Source organism: Ambystoma mexicanum, chromosome 3q (genome assembly GCF_040938575.1).
Source record: "Ambystoma mexicanum isolate Mex_15411 chromosome 3q, UKY_AmexF1_1, whole genome shotgun sequence".
Classification (NCBI taxonomy): Eukaryota; Metazoa; Chordata; class Amphibia; order Caudata; family Ambystomatidae; genus Ambystoma; species Ambystoma mexicanum.
Genome location: NC_090926.1, coordinates 1285383858 through 1285398812, shown reverse-complemented (window position 1 = coordinate 1285398812; position 14955 = coordinate 1285383858).

Genomic DNA, 14955 nt, shown 5'->3' with positions numbered 1-14955 from the left:
CGCACCCTGTTTATTTCCCGGATTCCTTGATCCCTGCATCCCGGTACTTTGAACGCACGCTGGAGTCGGAAGAGACTCATGCAGCCTTATTCAAGACTCGATCAGTACGCAAGAAGGCATCGATCAAGAAATCCAGCAAAGATCGAACTAAGGTGAGAAGGGGGGGGGACTCCTTGACAGCGGAGAGATCCAACATTACCAATAGCGAAAGATCTCTGTTGTCCGGTCTCCAACAAGTCATCCTGCACTGCCAGTTGTGCTGTCTCTGTCCCAAACCTTGCTCTGAATCCCAGCTGAAAGGGGTCCAGCAAGGACTCCCTTTCAACAAAGCTCTGACGTTGGCTGGCCACAACTTTCTCCAGCAGTTTACCTGGCCATGGGATACCTGCAATTGTAATTGGTTATTTATAACGTGTCTAATACCCAGAGGTTTCTAATTGCGGACCCGGGGAACCTGTGTTGTTCTGCGCCGTCTTGCTTCCAAGACAAACGTGTTGCCCCTGAGCTATCCTCCCGCATACCTGCAATTGTTTGATAGTTCTGTAACGGAGATGGGTCCAAATTAGTTTTTATCAATAGAGGCGTGATACATTTTTTCTTGAGGTGCTGAGGCACGCTACCTTGCTCCAATGATTTATTTATAAAGTTTGTAATAAAAGGGGTGAGCTCCAACGCTAAGCGTTTTGCTGCACACTCTGGAAATGGGAATAACAAATCATTGGTAGGTTTGATAAGGACACTCCTTCCGCCGTTACTGGATTCAAATCAAAATGCACTCAGGAGCCAACCATTGCCCCGCGGGTCTATGTCCATTGCCCCGCAGGGCTAGGTCCAATCTGATTTGGGCCTTCGTCAGGAGAAGATTGAAGACCCAAAAGAATATTACTTTGAATCGTTTCCATCTTCTCCTTAAAATATACATGGAACATGTTAGCCTGCCTGAATGATGGTTCCATAGAGAAAGAGGTGCACCCTGGGATGAGCATGACTGAAGAGAGCTATAGGGGATGATTCGTTGCAGCATCCATTTTTGCCCAAAAAGAAGCAGATTTCGCTTGAAAAATCGCCTGCGTATACATCTTTAGTGCATTTTGTGCCCTAATGTGACTATATCGGGTGCTGGCCTCTCTCCATTTCCACTCTGTGGCTCTACACAGTATTTGTAAGGGCAGAAGATTCTGGGTAAACCATGCTTTGGATTGTTATGACTTGAATGAATTTATATCGTGCAAGATGGTGGCCCCGCAAGAAAACAAGTCATCGCATTGTGAAGCAGGAGCAATAGTTGCTGAAGCTCGCTGTACTTCCTCTCCTAAGATATGTGCTAAGTCCTTTACTCTACGTACTAGGGCTGTGGGTTTATCATTCAAAGAGAATAGCTTTTCTACATCATGCTTCAGCAGAAAAAGCAGCGCAAAGTGATCTGACCAGTGAACTGGCAGCGTGTCCGTCACAGTCCCCGTATTCCCTCTTAATAGTAAAATATCTAGACAGTGGCCTTTGATATTTATTTATTTGAATTTGTAAAGCGCCCACTGCCCCGGGGCATCGTGGCGCTGTTAAGAAGGCTTACTTGGTTACTTAAGTGCAATAGCAGGCACACAAAGATGTTGCTTCGTGAATGTTAAAAGTGCATGGCGTAGAATGCATGGTTATAGTGGTGGACTGTATGATACAAACACATCTTTTATGGTAGCATCACATCACATAGTTTACGTTGTCAAGTAGGTGGGCAAAAGCATGGTGCCTGCCATGTCTTGTATGGCGGTAGCTACAAGCAATTGCCTGGTCATAGTAGTCAACACATACAGGGTGTCAGCCATAGGTTGCATGGCGGCAGCGGCCCATATGTGTGACGTCGTAATCAAGGGTAAGTGTGTGGTGCCGTGCATAATAGTACAGAGGAGGCACGTAGCGCAGATAAGCACGGAGGAGATTAACACAGAATAGCATGGGGCCAGCCGCCATATGCGGGGTGGCAAGTGCATACTATTGTATGGTTTAAAATCTGCGAGCAGTGGCGCGCTTCAGGTCTTATGTAATTATGGGCAGCTACACATATTTACTGGGTAAGGTTTAGATGGGTAGCATACATACAGGAAGGTAGGTAGGGGGGTCATCATACATACTGGGAGTGGCGGCGGTTGGGGACTCACCAGCAAAACGAACAGGGAAAACAAACAGGGACTTAGAAGGCGGGCCTTGGGAGGAGGGCCGGCGTCCACCTGCCGGCGTGGGATTGGCTTATAAGTAGCAGCCAGGGACCAATCGTACTACGGCAAGAGTTGGGCAGGCAGAGACAAAGGGAATGTTGGTAGAAACCGCCATGTTGGAACTTGGAAGGTGGTAACTAGCATGAGCCATAGTATGGCTGAAACACAACAAACAGCAAAAGTCACCGTATGAGCGGAGGAGGTACTTATCAATCATCTCCCAGAATTCCATAGCATCCGGATTGCTCTGATCATCCAGCCATATATTAACGTCCCCGAAAAGCAAAATCTCTCTATTTTGACTTCCAGATAAAGAGAGAACCAGAACTATTCTAAAAACTAAAGCCTTAGCCTGGCCGGGCAGTCTATAACCAACACCAACTTTCAGAGAGGGTGAGGGGGTGATCCATGTGACCAGCTGGCCCACCTGGCCCACCTGTGACACCCCCATCCCACTCCAATAGGCATAGATGAGAGACCATCACTGCTCGACCTCCCCCTCTCCTACTCTCACGGTTTATAGACTAGTGGGAAACCATCAGGAATTGTATCTGGAGAAGACGCTTGCGGACCATCTGTAAACCAGGGCTCTGTTACAAAAAAAACCTCCATTGCATGCTCCGCAATAAAATCATGAGGTTCAGGGCCACGAGCACCTGCAGACCTGCCATTAATCAGGGCGCTCTTCAGTACCCCAGTTCCTGCCAATACCCAAAGCTGCCCTTCATCGGCTCTCAAGATCCCCAAAGCGCGTGCGGAGAGTGCAATGAAAGCAGATTGGGGAAAAGCACGAGAGCGAGAAAAAACATGGGAAATATCAGGAGAAGGCCTAAGTGGTGGGGGGGGGGCACAGAGGGCGAGGGAACGGGCGCTTACCTGACCAGGCCAGGAGGCAGGAGGTGAAAGGACCTATAGATGGGTACTCTGGGAGTTGCTTTTATGGCAGCCTTCCTGTTTCTGGGAAGGCCTCTGCCCCCTCTGGCTTTTTTTCTGAAATTAGATTTAATTGTATTTTTGCTTCAAACTCTGGCAAAGCGACATGGACAGTGTTGCAGAGAGAATACATTAGTACAGCCAGGACAGATGTCGCATATAGTTACAGTACATTGTGAGGCAAAATGAAAAGTCCATAACAGTAATAATACAAAAGAAGGCCCTTTGTGGCTCTACAGCTGGTCGCTGCCAGGGCCAAAATGGCAGAAGCGCTCTTTGTTTTGTTGGTCTGCTTGACCTCTCTGCAGGCGAGGCTACACAGTTCCGAGAGACATCGTACTGCAAGTCTTTCTCGTCCGCTCATGGTTTCAGACATTTATCAAACATCTTCTTATCACCTTATCCCGAGTACGTTGCTCTGTGTGTTGTTGTGTGCTGCATAATATTCAAGGAAGGGTAGCCAGGTTACGTCAATGTGGAGTGTGATTCCAGCAAGGCGGCCATGATGCTTTCCATCTGCTATATCTCATTTGCTTTGGTTAACCACTCTCTTTTCGAAGGTAGCCTGCTACTTTTCTATCGGATCGCCCGGCAAACTCTTGCTGCTATGAGCAGGTTCCTGGGCATGTGCGACAGCACTGTGTATTCCTCTCCCGCTTCCACCCAGAGCAGTGGAGATGGGATTCTGTGTATCCCATCAATGGCCTGTATCCACCCCTGCACTTCTTTCCAATATGTCTGGACCTTCTGACAGCTCCACCACTGGTGCCAATAATCACAAACCTCAGCAACGTGGCAAAGCTTTGTGGGGTCATTTTCCACCGCAATAGTAGCCTCTCGTCGTGCATCTGGTACTGCATTGAACTTGAGGTTGACCAGACTGCTCCATACCCCTTGGTACAACCATAAGGAGCTGATGGAAGTAAACAGCACGGGGAAGGAGGGAGGAAGAGGAGAGGTTACTAGAGCCCGGGCAGAATCCTGTAGAGGGAAATGAAAGTGTCATAACCACACATGGCCCCATCTCATCTCCGGGTCTAGGCATGAGCTATTCCCAGAGCTCCTCTCTGTCCTATGTACACTACGTGGCCCAGCTACAGAGGGCTACAACAACTGGTGCCAAAGCCTCAAGTGCAACTATGCGGATCCAGAGGCATCAGAACAGGGTACCGCCAAACCCAGCAAAAGAAAGACAGGCATTCTGCCCTCTGCTGATCCCGCCTTCCACTCCGTCATTCCCCCAACAGGTAAACCACTGTCCTGCGACAGGAAATCTGACCACTCCATACAGCGATCCGCCAACCAACATCCATGAGAACCCGCTGCAGGCTACCGCCTGCCTGCAAGCGCGGGTCCAGAAGACACATCCACACTTACCCGGGGGAAGAGCACGTCCACCAACATCGTGCTTCCAGTGTATAGGACTCTCCCTCCTCGCCACGCTCCCAACTACCACAAGCAAGGCATACGCCAGCACCAAAGAGTGCAAATAACAGCAGCCCGCTGAGCCTCTAGAACCCTGCAGAAACTCACTGCCATTTCATCTACTGACCCCAGTGAAGCAGCTGAGTTCCTGGGCGCTGCCACATGCTTCAAACACAAATCCTCCAGTACTCTGCCATCCAACGAACTAATCAACTTGCGCCAGTCATCGCAAAGAACGAACGGCATTATTGCATTGCGCGGCTGTCCACGGTTCCGGAAGGGACCATGCCAGTTGCAATCCACCACACACGCAACAGTTTGCCAACCTGGCAACTAATTGGAGCATGATGCTCTGGGGGAAGAGGGGTACATGCAGCCACGTCAACACAATCCACAGCTCTCCGGCAGATCCCAGCTACAAGATACGCTGCAATTAGTCGATTCCAGCTTGAGTGAAGCAGCAGCAATCCACCCTCCTCCACTGAGCAAACGAAGGTAGGCGATAGCCGGCTGCAGGCACAAGAAAACAAAAGGGGGGGGGCTAAGGACACAATGACTCAGCACTCCAATACAGTAAGCAATCCACCACCAGCAACCGCCAACAGGGTCATCAGCCCAGCAGGAGGCCACAAGGATGCAGCTGGCCCACCTACACAGCAATCTGCTTCCACGCCGCTCCGCAGGCCTCAGCGCAAGGCGCAGCAGCGACATAGGGAGGCTTACTACAGATGCAGCGGTACAACTGCTGGTATAGATACACCAGGAAGAACTCCCCAGGGCAATCTGCTGCACCTCCAACGTCTGCCTCAGACGCGCAGCAAAGCTAGGAGAAGAATAAATAGGGAGCAATTAGGAGTCAGTAAGGCGTGCTAGGGCAGCCAAAGAACAAAAACAATAAAAATGAAAAACATTACATTAAAGAGGCCAGAGTTTCCCATAGAAGCATGAATCCACATCACCCCAACTCATCCACAGGTGCAAATGGTGTATCTGGAGTGTGGGGGGAAATGCAGGGGAGAGCGCAGGCTGCGAGATGGCAGGGGAAGATGCAGCAATGTTACATAACGCAACTGTTGGAGCAAGATGGATGCCATGCGTTTTAAGTGTCGCCAGTAAGCACGAAGGCAGATTATCATAACACTTTCCCTAAGTAAAATTGGTGAATTGAGTGTGTGCGTCCAGATGTGTGTCAGGCATACCGTATAGATCACGCCGCTGACATTTCAGGGAGTGTCTTAAATGTTCTAGAGAGCTCCAGAATCCTATTTCTAGGATGGAGGCCCAGGTAAGGTCTAGCCAGTCATGTGAAAACCTAGAATGTCCCTGACATGGAAGCTCTTCAGAGTGCCTTTTGGCAAGTGGGGTGTCTGAAGTGGCTTCCACCAACCACTGGAAAAAAGGAGACCAGTCTAGCCACACTCACGCCTGATATTTGCAGACAAAATTCCTGCAAAAAATACTCACCAGATAGAAAAACAACCAGCCAAGCCTTGCCCCTCAGTTTGCAGCAGTACTGTATACTCATGATTTCCAGGCAATGCCCTTGATCTCTCCTACCTTCTGCCCATGCCGAAATGTGCCAGGGAGCACCCCGCTTTCAGCAACTCGCAGGCTGATGGCTGTAGGTCTAGTCGTGTCCCCCCCAACCTAATTTATATGGCGCCCTTTCCTCATTTGTAGGGCCTCAATGCACGTTGTGGTTGGAACGCCTTCGGGGACCGAAGTCGGGAGATTCTAGGAGCTCAGTTTAAGATGCCATTCTGCCAGGTTTGGACTTAGGAGGGTTGGCTGAGCCCCCGTAAGCAGCCCCAAGGTCAGGCACGTGTGTGTGTGTGTGTGTGTGTGCTGTTGGTGGTGATTCGAAGTGTGCCCAGCTAGATCAATTTTCTTTTTTTACGTAGATTGTCGCTGTATACTAATGGCAGAGGTGTTGAGGTACGTCAGGGGTTTCAGTGTGGGCAGCGATGCAAGCTGCTAGGCCGGATTTGCATAGCCATAGCGGCAGACTAGAGGGCATGGATGGGGAGCTTTGCCTGCGGCATGTGTCCACAGACATGCTGCGAGGTATACATACCTTACTCTCGTGCAGATGTTTGTTCAGTGTCATTTTCTTAGGTCTCTCGGGTGATAGATTGGCCGTTTGAGTGCATCTTTGGTGATGTTTGCTTACTACCTTTGTGGAGGATTCGGCTGGTGCCTCTCTGAGTGCAATAGGAAATACATTCAAATTAAATAGACCTTGCCACCTATGGCCGAAACCAATAGTATTGTTCCCTTCCCTGACAGGTATTGTTCCCTTCCCTGACAGAAAGAACAGTCTAAGTGCTTCTTGGTGTGTCTCTGTTCTTACCCCCACAGCTATTAAAGTGTGTTCTGTGCCCAATAGCCCCAGTTGAACTGGCACATTTCCTCACTACCCCCAGGGTGATCTATGGGTTTAGCGTTGTGTGCTTGGGTAAACCCTTTCATGAGAGTGTGCAAATCATAGCTGACCCCAGTTCAAACTGATCCTGCTACCGCTGCCCTCTCTAGAGGCCCGTCTGAACGAGCATTCTGTCCCAGCTCTTTAAGTTGCCACATCTACGGTGCATCAGATTTACCGGCGCTGTTTAGTGGCCAGATTTCACCAGTTAGAGAGTGGGTGGTTCGGGCAGGGACAGGTGATGTATGATCGTCATTGGGAGGGGGAGGGTAGGGAGGATGAGAATGCAAGTATCTGACAGTGTGCCACTACGAATGCTGCCGGCATATGCAGTGGTTTGGAAGAGTAGGTGTTCGGGCCTGGGCCAGTACTTGTGTGCTCAGCCAGTAACAGTCTAGAGTGGGAGAGATTCAAGCAGGGGAAGGAAAAAGCCAGGTTTTGAGGGCCTTTCTGAATGCGAGGTGATTGTCAATGCTCGGATGTGGAGGGGCATAGAGCTCCAGATGGTGGGAGCTTGGACGGAGGAGGATAAGTCCAGTCTAGTGTAGTTATATTGGAGTGTCCTGGAGGCTCGGTAGAGTGTTGGTTTGTCTTGGAGGAATTCCGGACCTGTGTTGTGGATGCCACGGTGAATAATACCCATGCGCCTAGATAAAGGCCGTTTGCGTAATCTAGGTGAAAGAGGATGGTGAGGCCGGCAGAGATTCAGTGAGGTATGGGGAGATATGCCTGAGGACGCATGGGTGGAACAAACAGGTTCTCGATGTGTTGGGAGAGGGATAGATCAGTATTCAGCATGCATCCAAGGTTTTTCACCAAAATGGAGTTTGCCGTTGTGAGCCCTGGAAAGCGAGGCCAGGGGAATAGGTTGGGGAAGGAGCACGTATTTTCCAGAGATGAGGATGAGGTGGTTGGTCATCATCCAGTGGTCAATATCTGAGAGGCATGATGACAGAGCTGGACGGGTATATCCTGGCGATTTGGGGATTTTGAGGATGATCTGGGTATCGTCTACAGAATTGTAGCAGGTGAGATTGTGGGAGCGGATGAGTGTGGGAAGTGGGCTCAGATAGACATTGAGGAGGGGAGATGGGACCCCTTTCGGCACTGGGCGAGGTGAAGAGGTGAAAGGGTGGAGGAGCATGGTTTGCAAGCGTTTAGAGATGGAGGAGGAGATCCAAGTGAGGGCAGGGTCTTTGATTCCAGAAGGGTGTAGCCTGTCTAGGAGAATGGTGTGGTCAATGGTATCGAAGGCGGCAGAGATGTCAAGGAGAATCAGTACAGCAATCCTTCCGCGTCCGCTGTTTTTCTTAAAATCATCCCAAATGGATACTAGGGAGGACTCGGTTCCTCACTGGGGTCTGAAGCCGGCTTGGTCAGGGTCCAGGGGGTTGTTGGCTTCAGTGAAGTGACCACATTGCTTGTATGCTGTGCGGTCTATGCGTTTGGCTATGAAGCAGGTGTTGGAAAGGGGCTGGTAGTTCAGTGAAGCAGTGAGTCAAGCGTAGGTTTTGAGGAGGGATTTGATGTAAGAGGTTTTTAGGGGTTCCGGAAAGATTTCCGATGTAAGGGATTAGATCAGGATTGCGCGTGCAATACTGCCTGCACAGGTCGAGGTTAGGATGTTTTTGAGGCGGGTGGGTAGACATAGGGCCTCAGAGGATCCTGACAGGTGGCTTTGTGCTAGGAGCGAGAGGAACTCCTGGTGTGAGATCGAGGAGAAAGAGGCAAAAGTTTGCATCATGCGGGAGTTGGGACAGGGGATGAGAGGTGGGCGGGCAACAGGCAGTGGCATTATATTTATTTTAGAGATGATGGCAGAATGTCTGTTGGTAGCGATGTTATGAAAATGTTCTGATAAGGCATTGCAAAGGGATTGGGAGATGAGTGGGGTTGAGCAACCTGGCAATTTGAATTCAGATAAGATTCTATGCAGTTCCTTGCCTGGGTTGTGGGAGTTCAAGATTCTGTTCCTATAGAATGCTTTAGTTTGTTTTATGATTTCTGATCTGTAGGCCCTGGTTAGTCTTACAAGGGGGCTTTTGTTTTGGGGAGTTGGGTTGGTTCTCCAGGTCCTTTCCAGATGGTGATTGAGGGTTTTCAGAGATTTGAGGTGGACGGTGTACCATGTGGGTGTGGGGCCTGATCTGAGAGGTCTGTTTTGTTGGGGTGAGGGCGCTGTAGAGCCAGTGGTCAAAGAGTTTGATGGGTGTGTGGCCTTCCCAGCGTGAGAGGGCTGGGAGCGAGTTGGATAGAACAAGGTGCGGAGGTCACATGCCTGACCATCATGGGTAATAGTAATTGGCTATTTATGACGCGCTTAATACCCAGAGGCTTCTAAGCGCGGACCTGGGGATCGAACCTGTGTTGCTTCGTGTCATCTTGCTTCCAAGGCGAGCGCATTGCCCCCGAGTTATTCTCCTGGCCCCGGGTAGCTTACCAGGGCTCGGCCATACCACCAATAAATTACTTTTGGTCATATGGACACACGCATTACAAACCTGTTTGACAATCTTTCCCATACCTTGGACTTAGGGTGTTCCTCCTACAAGCGTGTTGATGCCATACAAATGGGATAAACACGCTATAAAAATGACAAACTACGACTTAGGTGTGTCAGGGCGCAGCTATTTCTGGGGTAGGGCAGATCCTAAGGGTGCGGGGGTTGGGCAGTTCCCGTGGCAGAGCTATTCCAGGACAGAACTGTAACCTGGCTGTACTATTCACCAGAGTTGGATTTCTTAGGGGTAAATCTCTCGTTTACAAGGGTTGATATACCACCCATGAGGAGTAAATCGTGTTACACTGCCCTAACCACATGGACATGTTCTTCTCTGTGTTGTATGAGAGACATTGGTGTGCACAGGACTATACATGCATCCACCACCAACCCGGCCTTGTCTGCATGAAGAGGTCTTCATTGATGCTGTACCAATCACTTTCAATTACTATATAGGTGTATAGTGATGGTGTAAGTTCTGAATGCAGAACTGTTAGAATGTTTATACTCCAATCTAAAGATTACATCGAAACACCTCTCACGCTCTATGAATTGATGCCTCAATCCCATATTCGGAAATATTTCCAGGTATGGTGGTAGGCTCCCCTGCTTTTTGTGCTGTGTTTCCACTCAGTATTCTATGTGTGAAGTCTCTATTTTTCAGTATACCAGTGTGGCGTGTTCTTTTGTGAGGACTACTGGTAATACTTGCGCCTCCATGCTAGCTACTCGCCCTCCTGAAGTTAAGCTAGGCTGTTCGGCTATAGTTCTCACCAGTGATTACAGTCTTTCCTTTTTGGCGTCACAGTTTTACCGTCAGGTTAGATGCTTAACACAGCCCTCGCCAGACGGTTCCGCAAACAACATCCCAACAGTGGTATGAAATGGTAATCTGGTTATGAACATTGTATCTGTGTTGGCCCCGACGCGTGTCCCTTTGCCACAGCCTTTGCCTATGCAATGATCATACGTGCTCTTTTAGATGGAAGCGAAAATGCAAGGTGTCAAGGGGCTCACTGTGCCCCTCTGGGAGCAGAACATTCGAGAAGAATCATCCCTGTGTTTTGTTATTGGTCAGTAACATTTTCCTGGTTATTCTGTCCAAACAAAAGGGGCTGCATTTTCCTTTTAATGTAAGGAGGACTTCTACAAGCGTCATATGGTCAGGAGCTTTAAACTAGAGCTGTGGGACCAGTGGCAGCACGTGACGTACTTACGGCTCATTCTTATGGTTACAGAGGGGTGCGGGGGTGACTAAAAAAAATCCAGACTTCCTCTGAAAGCTTCAAGAAATAGTTGCTCCTCATCACCCCAGGATAGCAATAAGACTTGCCTTTCAATCCTCCACAAGAAACAGCCTCTTTGAAGGAAGCATTCCTAATCTTAGTGCTCCTACTCTCTTCTGTGGGAGCGGAGGGGGGCAGGAGTGGTGGATCCCCCTTGTAGGAAATCGTTAAAGGCTGTGCTGGGAATGCCCCAAAGGGAGCCTCGGCACCGCGTCCACTTGGGAGACTCCAAGATGGGATCTGGAGGTCTCTGGTGTTTTAGTCACAGGTTAGAGGGACGCAGTTGTACAATGGAATTGGTCTTGTAGAGATAAACCTTGATGGCAAACAGCCTGTAGCAAGATCTACGGTGCTTTAGTAGAGTGAACGCACAGTAGGGAGGACTAGAACGACGCATTAATAGATTAAATTATAAAAGAAGGCAGGCATTGCGATGAGTGCCAGATTAGAAGACCAGTTATGGAAGACAGAGCTCGGTTTATTAAAGACAGAGTCTTTCAGCTAAGTTAGATGTAGTTGCGTCTTATTCCTTTATACCTTGTTTGAAACGCCCAGATCCAAGGGTATCACAGCATATGGAATAGTCCGAGATCAAGTTGACATCAGGACAGTGATGGAGCAGTAACAGCAGGCTTAAAATAATATTTGTCGAAAAGCCAGGTTTTACCAGCTTTTTGAAGGCAGCATAAGAGGGTTCTTTCCTGAAGGCAGGCAGCAGAGTTCCAGAGAGCACCCTCCCCCACCCGACTCTTCTGCTCCTAAAACGGTGTGTGTAACAAGATGCTGGAATTAGATATTAAAGTGCGCACTGGGGCTCTCTGTGTGATGCAATTGGTAGCACAGGGCTTCGTTTTAAATGCAACGGTGGGCAATAGACACAGTTTTGAAGTCCAGGTGTGCTTTGATTGGAAGCCAGTGGACTTCTCATCTTGTCGCAGAGACGCGATTGGATAATTTCAAACCAAGAGCAGCATGCACTGTTTAATTTTGTAGTAGTTGTATTCTAGCCAGGTTAGATGCTGAAGTGCCCATGAGTAGAATGCTACAGTAATCCAACTTGGGGACTCTGGGGTCTCTTTCGAGAGTAAGGCAGTTGCTCTGGGAGAGGAATTGTCTGCTCGGTGTGACGAGCCTTGACGTATAGGCAGTAGCAGAGGGAGGTGCATGTATGTGTTGGTCATGGGCAGGTCAGCTTCAAGGTAAACTCCCAGTGTTTTCACTCGTTTCAGTAGTGGGATGCTACTACAGTTTATGCAACAAAAATAGAGAAATAGAGCAATTAGTATCAAAGTGTTTATAGACAGTGAGAAGAGCCCAGAATGAGGAGTTCAATCTTCTCATCATTAAGGCAGAGGTTATGAGACGCCATCCAGTACTGTACATGCTGTCATTTTTGATTGTGGATGTGTCTTGAGTGTAATCACCCGAGATGACGATTAGCAGGAGTATCAGCAAAGTTAGTGTAGATGAAACCCAATGCGTCCAATAAGTCAAACAGTGGCTTCGTATATGTGCTGTACAGCGTGGGTGAGAGGCAGGATCATTGCAGGAGGCCTAGGGGAGCCAGGGTGGGGTCAGCTGAGGCTTCCCCAATAAACGCTCTGGTGGTGCATTCACTAAGAAATGAATGATCCAAGAAGTAGCATCCTGGGAAAAGTGCTGCGAGAGATTACAGCAAAGGGTATCATGATCCACCAGATCAAAGGCTGCAGACAAGTATAATCACAGTACGATAGATTGCCCGACTAATGGATGTTGCAGTTTCTGTGCTGCGTTTAGGGCGGAAGCCAGATTGTCTTGGCCCTAGCAGTTGGTCGAGCTCAAGGAGCTGTTATTTTTAAGTAGGCTAGGCGGTCAGGTATTTTGAGCAAGAAAGGGACCATAGAGATGGGGTGATAGCTGGTGGGGGGTAGAGTGATGGAAAGAGGGTTTCTTAAGGCGGGGTGTGAGCCAGGCAGCTTCATTACAGGTAGAGAAGGACGCATTGGCAAAGGTGGTGATCAGGGTCAAGGAGAGCACAGAGGTCAACTATGTGGGCTGGTCATGAGCCGCCTTTGCAATTGGAGGGTTTTAGGAAAAGGGTGGTAGATAGAACCTGTTCTCGAGTAACTTCTTTGAAGTTATTTTAGGAATGCATTTCAAGTACATTGAGTTCTTGTTTGGAGTTTGCAAAGGATATTGTAAATGAGATAAAGCCTTTTGTTAAAGCACCAACAAATGTCAGAGTAACAGGTAAACAGTGTTGTAATAAGATAGAACCCAGAGGGCAGAAGCTCAGTGGTAGGAAACTATGGGTCATTATGGGGGTGCAGTAGAGGATAACAAGTGAAATGGCGGGGCAAGGAGTGAAAAAGGCAAAGTTGCACTGATTTGGACAAAGAAAGATTATGAGTGCATAACGTTTAAAATGGTTGGTGGGTAACTGACGCAGTGCCATCTGCGAGGGTGCACAAGCTGCAGTTCATGAGTTTCAGCATACAAATTATGTAGGTAATGTGTTTATTTTATTGGGTATTCATAATGCACCTAGACACAACGTGTTGAGGCGCAACAAGACGAGAGAGTGGGAGAAACAAAACAATCTTACTAGGCCTTGTGACATTCAGATGCAAGTGTAATAAAGGGGAGAGTGCAAGTCAGTATGGCAGGGCCAATGAGACAGCGAGTGCCACGGTAAGCCAGGTGGACAGAGCAAGGGGAAAGCAGACTGTGCAGGGGGAGGAGAGTCCACAAAGTGCAAGATAAGGGGCTGGAAGGGCTACAAGGGTGCAGGACCTGGAAGAGTAAGTGCAGGTTGAGGGTGGGGTCAGGGGAGACCAAGTGCAGTGGTAGACTGGATTATGGGGGACTGGTGCCCTTTAAGACTCTGAAGGAACCAGGCAGCCAGTCAAGAGGCAGACAGGGACATTAGCGGGGGAGAGGGAAGGAAGAAGAGAAAAGGAAGGTCTTGAGAAGCTTCCAGAACCTAAGGCGATCCAGCTCAAATCTGAGAGGGGCAGGGAGGCCATTCAAGAGGGAGGCACCTGCACAGGAGAGATCCCCCCCGCCCACACACCCCCAATCCCTACTTGAAAAAGCATCTGATCTGCAGAGTGTTAGATCTAGATGACTGAAGGGCTATAGCAGGGAGGTATTTAGAAAGAGAGTTGGATGTAGAGGGGCCCCAGAAAGCCTTGTGGATGATGCAGAGGGTCTTGAACTTGATCCTTGCAGCAACCAGTGGAGAGATTTTAGGGCTGGAGAGATGTGGTCCCTGGGCTTGAGGCCAAGGATAAGTCTCCTAGTCCTATTCTGGATTAGTTGAAGGGGGGTGTTAGGGAGCCTGAGAAAGGCTGTTGCAGTAGTCCAGCCTAGAGGACCAGAGCTCTGAAAACATTTGAGTTTCTGGAGGAAGGCGAGGAAAAGGAGAATGTCTCTGAGGAGGTGCAGCTGAAAGTGGTCCTTCTTGGCCAGGTCAGTGATGTGAGGAGTCCAAGATGACACCAAGGTTTTTTGCCTCACAGGAGGGGGAGGGGCCCCATAGAGGGCAGCCGGTGTGGGAAGGAAAGAGGGTGCAGGGGTCCCAGTGAGAAGGATCTCTGCCTTACTGCCATTAAGGCAGGGATCATTCGCCGTGCACCATGCCTGAATAGCAGACAGGCAGTAAGGAACGAGAGAGGAACCGGAGGAGGTAGGGAAGGGAACCTTGAACAAGAGCTGTGCATCATCCGCCTAACACTGGACGTTTGGAGAGAAGGTGGAGATCGAACGGGCTAAAGGGGCCGGGGAGATGTTGAAAAGCCAGTGAGAGGATAGAGCCCCGAGGGACAACGCCAGTGGAGAGTGAGATGGAGGAGAGAAAAGGTCGGTCCGAGATGAAGGAGGTCAACCAGCCCAGAGCCAGGTCCGTGATGCCAAGGGTATCATGGAGCCAATTTATCAAGGCGGCATGAGCGACCGTATCGTAGGCAGAGGAAAGGTCAAGAAAGAGGAGAACGGAAGGAGAGCTGGAATCAACATTAGAGAGCAAGTCTTCACAGGTGTTCAGGAGAGCTGTTTCCATGCCTCTGGCAGGTCTGAAGCCAGACTGGTGGTTATGGAGAAAACCAAGATTCGGTGTGGTGGGTAAGCTAGGAGATGGCCAGCTTCTCCAAGAGTTTGCTGAGGAAGGATGCAATGGAGATAGGGCGATAGTAT